Here is a 9754-nt window from a genome sequence, read left to right on the forward strand (position 1 = left end):
TGTGCACTTTAAATAAAAAAAAAATGCACAATGTATCTTTGTTTCAAATTAAGAAATACTTGGCATGAGTAACAATAACTTCCACTGGAAGTTAACCAATCAAATGGTAACACAATTTTCCCAAGTACAAACTTGAGTAACCATGTAACATTAGTTTTCCAAAATATTCTATAGAAACACCAATTAAAAAAATAACAGTGCCTTAAAACATCCAAGATACATGTTTATTCTCAGATTTATTTTCACAGCAATGAAGTGAAGGATTAATTTACTACAACTATCAAATTCAAGGTAATATATTTATTTCGACACATTTCGTTGGCAACCGAATATGATGAACTATAATGTAATGGTGTTACACATACAGACGAATATTTTGTTGCATAGACTGATGGTGTTTATTGTGATACTGATTATTTAGAGCAAAATATTTGAGTGTTATCATAATCTTCCAATAGTTTGAGAAATCTACAGTGAGTCGAGATAAGTCCTATGAAAATTCCAAATCAAGCCGCATCATAATAGAATACAATGTGGACCTATTAATGATCAAATATCTCATTTGCCTACAAACAGTTAAATATGACAAAAAGTTTACTTTGAGATGATATTTATCTTCATTATAAGGTACATGTATGTCTAGTTATACATGCCATTTCCTATTTTTGAGGCCAATAAATATATTTAAAAATGGTGTTAACTTCCCCTCATGTATAAAAGAAATGTGATAATAAATAAGTAATGACGTATTTAAGCTGAATGAACTATCAATATAAAAGTCTCCATTGAAGTTTCAATATGTCTAAACGTAACCAAATTACTCCGGTAAATTGTGTGGTTCAAATTTCTAGAAATTTTCATATTTTTGTTAACAGGTCAAAGTAAATATTTTATCGAAACTTTATGAAAATTTAACGGTCCAAATATATTTTAGTCAAAATGTTGCGTTCCCCTTAAATAATACTTGGGTCGTGAGTCATTGTTAAACTCTACCAAGAGTCAAGACAAGAACAAGTTCAATTCATAACACTTATTAGGTATAAATCAAGTAATGGGTTTTTTAGTGAAACTTTACATGTTATGTCTTATAAATCTAAATAATTGCTCAGTATTTTCTGAAGACAATGTTTTAAAATCACTATAACAAAAATGCAAAAGTAATGGTTATCATTATGTTACCCTTTTTTAAACATTTATGTATTATTGTCAGTTTGTTTATTTTCTTTGGTTACATCTTCTGACATCAGACTCGGACTTCTCTTTTTGAACTGAATTTTAATGTGCGTATTGTTATGCGTTTACTTTTCTACATTGGCTAGAGGTATAGGTGGAGGGTTGAGATCTCACAGACATGTTTAACCCCGCCGCATTTTTGCGCCTGTCCCAAGTCAGGAGCCTCTGGTCTTTGTTAGTCTTGTATTATTTTAATTTCAGTTTCTTGTGTACAATTTGGAAATTAGTATGGCGTTCATTATCACTGAACTAGTATATAGTTGTTTAGGGGCCAGCTGAATGACGCCCCAGGGTGCGGGAATTTTCTCGCGACATTGAAGACCTGTTGTGACCTTCTGCTGTTTTTTTTTTCTATGGTCGGGTTGTTGTCTCTTTGGCACATTCCCAATTTCCATTCTCAATTTTATAAATATACATATCTCCAAATTTAAGAGTTTTAGCTATAAAAATATGTAGCAATAGGATGAAAGTGGCAGATTGAGCTGAATACATTTATGTTTATATCCATCAACATACATTATCTTCTACATGTTTTATTAAACAACTATGGTTTCAATCTATGTCTTTTTGACAGGTTTGAATTATACCAAAACATTATTTTATATAAAATGTGTCTTAATCATTTTCAGATTCTCAACGATGAAATTGGCCTTAATCATCAATTCCAAACTAGGTAGGTGTGTAATTCCTATTTTAAAGTATGTATATTTTATACTACTAAAGGCATAATCCGATTTCATTGAGCTTCAACTTATCTGATACCTTACAAAGTCGTAAATGTTTGTGATATGACGTATAAATGATGTGTTTTGTACTTCCTAAATTCGTTTTTGAAACAATCTTTCCACAGAAAAAAAATCAGAAAACGTCATATTGGTATGATGATATGGTCTTATCGTATGACGCAATGGTCATATGGTATGATGACATGGTCTTATGGTATGATCGTATGGTCTTATGGTGTAATGAAATGGTCTTATGGTATGATGAAATTGTCTGATGGTATGATCATATGGTCTTATGGTATAATGAAATGGTCTTATGGTATGATCATTTGGTCTGATGTTGTAATGAAATGGTCTTATAGTATGATCATATGGTCTTATGGTATGAGAAAATGGTCTTATGGTGTAATGAAACGGTCTTATGGTGTAATGAAACGGTCTGATGGTATGGTCATATGGTCTTGTAGTATAATGAAACGGTCTTATGGTAAGATCATTATGGTCTTATGGTGTAATGAAATGGTCTTATAGTATGATCATATGGTCTAATGGTGTAATGAAATGGTCGGATGGTATGATGGAATGGTCTTATGGTATGATCATATGGTCTTATGGTGTAATGAAATGGTCTTATGGTATGATCATATCGTCTTATGGTGTAATGAAATGGTCTTATGGTATGATCATATGGTCTTATGGTGTAATGAAATGATAAAATTGAGAAAGGAAATTGGGAATGTGCCAAAGCGAAAACAACCCGAACATAGAGCAGACAACAGCCAATGGCCACCAATGGGTCTTCAATGTAGCGAGAATTCCCGTACCCGTAGGTGTCAATCAGCTGGCCCCGAAAAAATATGTATACTAGTACAGTGGTAATGGACGTCATACTAAACTGCGAATTATACACAAGAAACTAAAATTAAAAAATCATACATGACTAACAAAGGCCAGAGGCTCCTGACTTGGGACAGGCGACAATTGGGGCGGGGTTAAACATGTTTATAAATGGTCTTATGGTATGATCATATGGTCTCATGGTGTAATGAAATGGTCTTACAGTGTAACAAGTCGTCTACTGGTATATAGATTACACCTCGTGATATAAGAATTGTTAGCTTGATATCAAAATATGTCTTTATAAGATAGTTAAATGACATAATAGTATGACAACATTGTTCCATGTTATATTGAGATGATTGTATAGTATACACATGTATCGTTATAATATACTGACATGACAAAATAGTGTAAAAAAGTTGCGTAATGTTATATAAAGACATTTTTGTAGTATAAAATGTATCTATATGACATAGTAATATCACATAATAGTTTAGTTAAATGACAAATCAATATTAAAATACAGCTCCGTGTTGTATCAAGATGTCTTCATAGGATGAAATATTGTCGTCATAGCAAAGTGAAATGACAGAATAGTATGAAAAGGTAGCTCCATGTTGTATAGAAGTGTCTTTATAGTATATACATTTACGTTAGTGATATAGCAAATTGACAGAGTTTTATAGTCAAATGTCGTTATAGTATAGACCATTTGCTTCGTGATCTATCTCTACTCTTCATGCTATGTTTATTGTTATCATAAGGCAGCTGTGGCGTATCATAAATAATTGCATTATATATATACCAATATATTCTAATTTCATATTCCAATATACACAATTAGCATGACCAGGGTGTACATATATCAGTAAGCTGTTTGTTATAATTTTAGTTATGCGTCGAAACATATTATCGGGGTTTTGAAAAGCTATAGATCTGCAAAATGTTAGCAAAAGAAAAAAAATAACCAGAAATATAACAAAAATAATATATAAACAGTTGTTTCAAAAAGGGAGGATGAGAATTGTAACTTTCATATTGTGGCTGTACATTTAGAATTAAACTAAACTATCTTGATTGTTCATGGTAAATATGAAATGTTTCAACTATTTTTTTTACATTATACAAATAGCATGGTGGTAAAAACCTTCTTGATACAAACAGGCTAAAACATGATAGAAAATTGTTAAATTTGATTTAACTAATACATGTACTGTGAGATATCAACTAAGTTAACTCGTTAAAACAACTAAGTAATGTCGTTATAACGCCTTAGCTTATCTTACTCGTTATGAACACTTCACTAAAACATTAAAATGACTTAACTTACTCGTTATAATAACTTAGCTCAGGTAAATTGTTTAACATTTTAGCCTGATCGTGTAAACGAGATAGCTTTAGTTAGTAGTTTAAACAAGTTAGCTTAGTCGTTTATACGAGTAAGCTAAGTTGTTTAAGCGAGTAAGCTTAGTTGTTTAAACGAGTTATGTAAGTTGTTTATACGAGTTATGTAAGTTGTTTAAACGAGTTATGTAAGTTGTTTAAACGAGTTTTGTAAGTTGTTTAAACAAGTTATGTAAGTTTTGTAAACGAGTTTTCTAAATTGTTTAAACAAGTTATGTAAGTTGTTTAAACGAGTAGGCTATGTCGTTATCACACGTTAGATAAGTTGTTTTAACGAGGTAGATATGCTAAATTGTTATAACAAGTTTGCTAACGACTTAAACAATTAAACTCAATGACTCTAATCGGCTTTTGTACAGTTGTGTACTGTTTTACGTGTATGAGATACAATGCATTTATTGTAATAAATCATTGGTTTTATAAGATTTGTTTGTATTGCAGCACAATTCAAATAGAATCGACAGAGCCAAGTAGATCTTCAAAAAATCGTTCCATGCATAAGGCTTCCAATGAGGTTTTGTTTACGTTCTAGAATTAGCATTATAACCATGGTTGCGTTTACATTTATTCAAAGCGTGTGTTGGGAAATAAGATATCGGAGAGTGATATAGTAGCACACACATGTATATAATGACCGAATCATTTATGATTGTTTATATAATATATGCTTCGAAAGTATTTTATTTCTTATTTCAGTCAAAAATATGTGCGTGGCTATTACAGCTTTTTTATTTGGAACATGGACGATATGGACTCTAAGAACAATTACCAACTTTGAAACAACAAACTTTGTTAATATAAAGCAACAACCAGAACATTTAATAACGCCTGCTTCTGACACAAATTTTACTATATTATTTTATGCGAAACCTGGCTGGATCGATCTTAAAACTTTTGTTTTTGATAGTTGCAGTTATAGAAATTGTAAATTAACAACCGATAAACAACTTTTATCAAAAAGCACAGCTGTCATCTTTCATCATAATTCATTCTCAACATTACCTGTGAAGGCAAGTGGTCAAATATGGATATTTGCTACTTTAGAGAGTCCATATTATACGAGTGAAAGTTTTAAGACTGATAAATCGAAGATGAAATTCAACTGGACACTGACGTATCGCAAAGATGCAGAAGGATTTTCACCGTATGCATTACTGAAGAAGCAACTTCACATTCCATTTAAAAATTACAGTTCTATATTCGTTAATAAAACTAAGAACGTTGCTTGGGTCGTGAGCCACTGTCAAACTCAATCAAAGCGAGAGGCTTATGTAAAAGAATTGTAGAAATACATTGATGTTGATATATTTGGAAAATGTGGGAAACCTTGCTCGTCCACTGAAGATTGTAAAGTACATTTGAGTAAAACATACAAATATTATCTTGCTTTCGAAAATTCATTATGCAAGGACTATTTGACAGAAAAAATAACAAACATGTACATGAATGGTATTGATTTCATTCCAATCGTTCGAGGTGCACCTAATGCAAGGGATTATCTGCCACACAAAACATACATTCAAACTTCTGATTTTATGTCACCACAAACTCTGGCGGCATTTCTTAAGACAATTGGTAGCGATGAAACACGCTATACTTCATATTTAAAAGAAAAAGATAAATATTCGAATAATGGGAATCGGGCGTTTCAATTGGGAATTTGTAATTTATGTTTTCATTTGAACGTTAGAATAAAAAAGCCTAAAATAATTGACATAAGCAAATGGTTATGGGAAAATCAATGCCATATGCCAAACGACATACCAACTTAAATGATCGATACTGTAGGAACATATTTGAAACTTACCGTGAATATTACGTAATCAGGCATTGGAGTCTGAGTGCAGTATTGGTGTTTTTTTGTGCTTCGTTGTTTTAAAAACATTCATCTTCATCATGATAATATGACACTTTCTCATATTGAGTGTTTGGCACAATCAAACATGTTCAACCTCGCCGCATTTTGTATGAGCCTGTGCAAATTCAGGAGCCTGTAAATAAGTGGATGCTGTTCTTCTTCATACCCTATTTGTTTTTCGTTTATTGATAATTACATTCGTCAGATCATAAGTGTGCTCGTTTGAATTGTTGTACACGAGATTTTTTGTCAGGTACTTTTTATTACTAACTGAGTGGTATATAATTTAAGCATTGTTTTTGGACAAGAGCGATAAAGACTTTACGACAATTAAATGACCAAACGTTATAGTTTCGGAGAAAAGAACACAAAATGGAAAAACGCATGCTTCTGAAACCTTGTGTACTATATTATTGTATACGAAACCTAGCTGATTAGGCCTTAAACTGCTGATTTTTATAATGGTAGTAATACAAACTATAAATTTACATCAAACAAACAACTAGGGAATCTGCCACATTTCGTCAATGATCATTCTTAATAGTTTTCAGAAGTACCAGACTTATAATTCATATTATTATTACCCGATAACTCAAAATGTGTTTAGTATGTATATTTTCTTATTAAGGTAGTCCATATCATATAAAAAAGCTTTAACACTAATATATCGAGGAGGAAATAGAATTTGTTCATGATGTACCGAGAAAAGACTCCTTTATCATGCATTTTTTTTTCAATCGTCTCAGTTGAACGAACCTTTATATAATGCAAGAGATGAGCTGCCACACAAGACATGTGTTTCAACGAAATATACCACACAAACTTGAGGCAATTCGTAAGATGATTAGCAGCGATGAAAGATGTTGTATATCATCTTTGAAAGAAATAGAAAAATATTTGAATAGTGGAGTTTTGGATTTTAATTGCATACCGTATATAGTTTTGATCTAAAGGGGATTTATTGACTAAATTATTTATGCTTGTAAATAAACCACACAACAAGCTCTTTCACCTAATCAATTGAAATGTGATAACACATACACCTTTTTGTGCTTGTTTTAAAAATAAATGGTGTTCAAATTGTATACCTTTTACTCAAAATTGTTGTCAAATCCGCGAGTAAATAAGTAAACATAAGCAACACATATCAGGTTTTGTGTATTTTGTATCCATTAGATAATTAAAATATATAAATGTTCCCCTTAAAACAAAACCATGTAAGATAGCTTTTAATACATTTTAGAGTATCGAGTAGGTAGTAGTCAGGTTCGTTCTTTGTCTGTTTATATATAATTGTCAATGGCATTTGTTAAAAATTATACTAAACTATCCCGAAAAAAGTTCCCGTAAATTTTGACGTCGTCATAAAAAAATAACTAACGTCACAATGGAAAAAGAAACAACCGATACCGTAAACACCGGAAGTAACTTGCACGAGAGGCACTATTATGGGTTTTGTGCACGAGATGCCCCTGCTATGGATTATCAGCCCGGGTGGGAAATTATGGCTTGTGTACATCGCTCATTACATGCTGCTTTATAGATGGAAAAATTGATGAATTTATTTTCTCCTTCCTCTAACTTTTGTTTGACTAAAACAAATGTTATGAAACTTACAAACACTGCTTAATATCACAATACTCAGATTAAGCACACAATTTGGTAGTGTCACTTTTACCGTTCCTGAGTTATGTTCCGCTAAAATCTTATATATACAAGCAGGTTTATCATTTGTGTCCATTGGACGCAAATCCCATTTATCTTATCTGGTGTCTGTTTACCCAACATTAAATGTCGTAAACCTTTGTGTGCATAATTATTGAGGACATATTTGAGTTTAACGTTTTTGTTAAGTTAAGTTTATAAAACCACCTGGCATCATATTTCTGGTAGCTTATTGTTTTCTGTTTAGTATTAAATTAATATTAAGATCAATTTTGTTACATCTTATAATCACTTTTTTTTTGCAATCGCCAATGGCATTCAGCAGGGTTTAAGAACATCAGTTGTTCGACCTAATAGTCAAATGCGTTTTGTTAAAATATACTTTTTCACTTTATTGGTCTTTTGAAAAATGTTGTTTGTGCTGTATTTAGACCCTTATTAACGGAATTTGTTTTATATGCAAACGTATAAAAATTGCGGGTTTTATCCAATGCAGTCATCGGTTTGAACGTAGTTTTCAATTTACACTTGTTATATTTTTTTCGTTTGGGCTTGTATCATATGTTCCCTCCGGTTTATATTAATTCGTTTATCAAATTTAGACTCTTCAAAATTCAAGAGTTAATCCTAGGTTAAGGTAAATTTATATGGCCATCCAAATACTGTTTCGATCCCAACTTCACTGAAGAGACATTAATTGTTGAAATCCAGATCTGGTGTACAAATGTTTGCACCTCCTGTTTTGTGGCATAACATTGTTGCCGCAAGTTTATTGTTTCCTGTTTAGTATTAAGATCCATTTTGTTACATCTGGTGATCATATTTTTAGCAATCGCTGATGACATTCAGCAGTGTTTAAGAACATCAGTTGTTCGACCTGTTAGTCAAATGCGTTTTATTCAAATATACTTTTTTCAATTGTTTGGTCATTTAGGAAATTTTGTCTGTGCTGCAGTAAGTTCCTTCTGCTACGAAATTTCTTTTACATGCAATAAAAATTGCGGTTTTTAACAAACGTAATCATAGGTTTGAACGTAGTTTTCAATTTATACGTGTTATATAGATAATTGAGCTTATCTTTTACAATAACATCTCCATACCTTATATATCATGTACTGTAGTACGACGCTAGATTAAAACTGAAGAGGAAAGGTAACACACGACCATCGAAAGCTTTATAATTGTGAAGCCCAGGTGGTCGTGTGGTCTAGCGGGACGGCTACAGTGCAGGCGATTTGGTGTCACGATATCTCAGTAACATGGGTTCGAATCCCGGCGAGGGAAGAACAAACATTTTGCAAAAGCACATTTACATATCTAACATAGTTGGGTAAGTACGTCTGAGTCAGTGACAACTCTACAACAGATTTATCAATCGGATCACCAGCAATGATGGTGATACATGGCTGTGTACATTATGTATATACAACTCGTCTAAACATCAACCTAACAATGTTAGATCTGTAAATTTGCTTTCGCAAATTTTGTGTTCTTCCCTCGTCGGGATTCGAACCCATGCTACTGAGATATCGTGACAACAAATCGCCTGGACTTTAGCCTTCCCGCTAGACCACCTGGGCTTCAAGTTTGAATGATACATAATCCTGCATCAGTCTGCAGTGAAAGGTACATTGTTTCGGTTAGATCAAACTTAATATATATATATTGCCTTTTAAATAAGTTGCTATCCCTAACATCACTGACGAGACATTAATTGTCGAAATCCAGATACGTTGTAAAAAATTCAGCACCTCATGTTGTGGTTTATCATCTCTACCGCATGTTAATTGTTTTGTAATTGTTATTTTAAGCACAGCAGTTGTTTGACCTGATAGTCAAATGCGTTTTGCTAAAATATATTTTATCACTCTTTTGGTCTTTTGGAAAACGTTGTTTGTGCTGTATTAAGACCATGCATTCTATAACGAAATGTGTTACATTCACACGTATTGAAATGTCGGTTTTTATCCAACGCAATCATAGGTTTGAACTTTGTTTCCCATTTAGACTTGTTTATATTTATTTCGTT

General features: G+C 32.3%; 1 pseudogene; it reads left to right on the forward strand.

Moving 5' to 3' along the window:
* The first annotated feature begins 1703 nt into the window (after positions 1–1703).
* Positions 1704–7032, forward strand: LOC143073100 (glycoprotein 3-alpha-L-fucosyltransferase A-like; annotated as a pseudogene).
* The last annotated feature ends 2722 nt before the right edge of the window (positions 7033–9754 follow it).

Source organism: Mytilus galloprovincialis, chromosome 1, assembly GCF_965363235.1.
Source record: "Mytilus galloprovincialis chromosome 1, xbMytGall1.hap1.1, whole genome shotgun sequence".
Classification (NCBI taxonomy): Eukaryota; Metazoa; Mollusca; class Bivalvia; order Mytilida; family Mytilidae; genus Mytilus; species Mytilus galloprovincialis.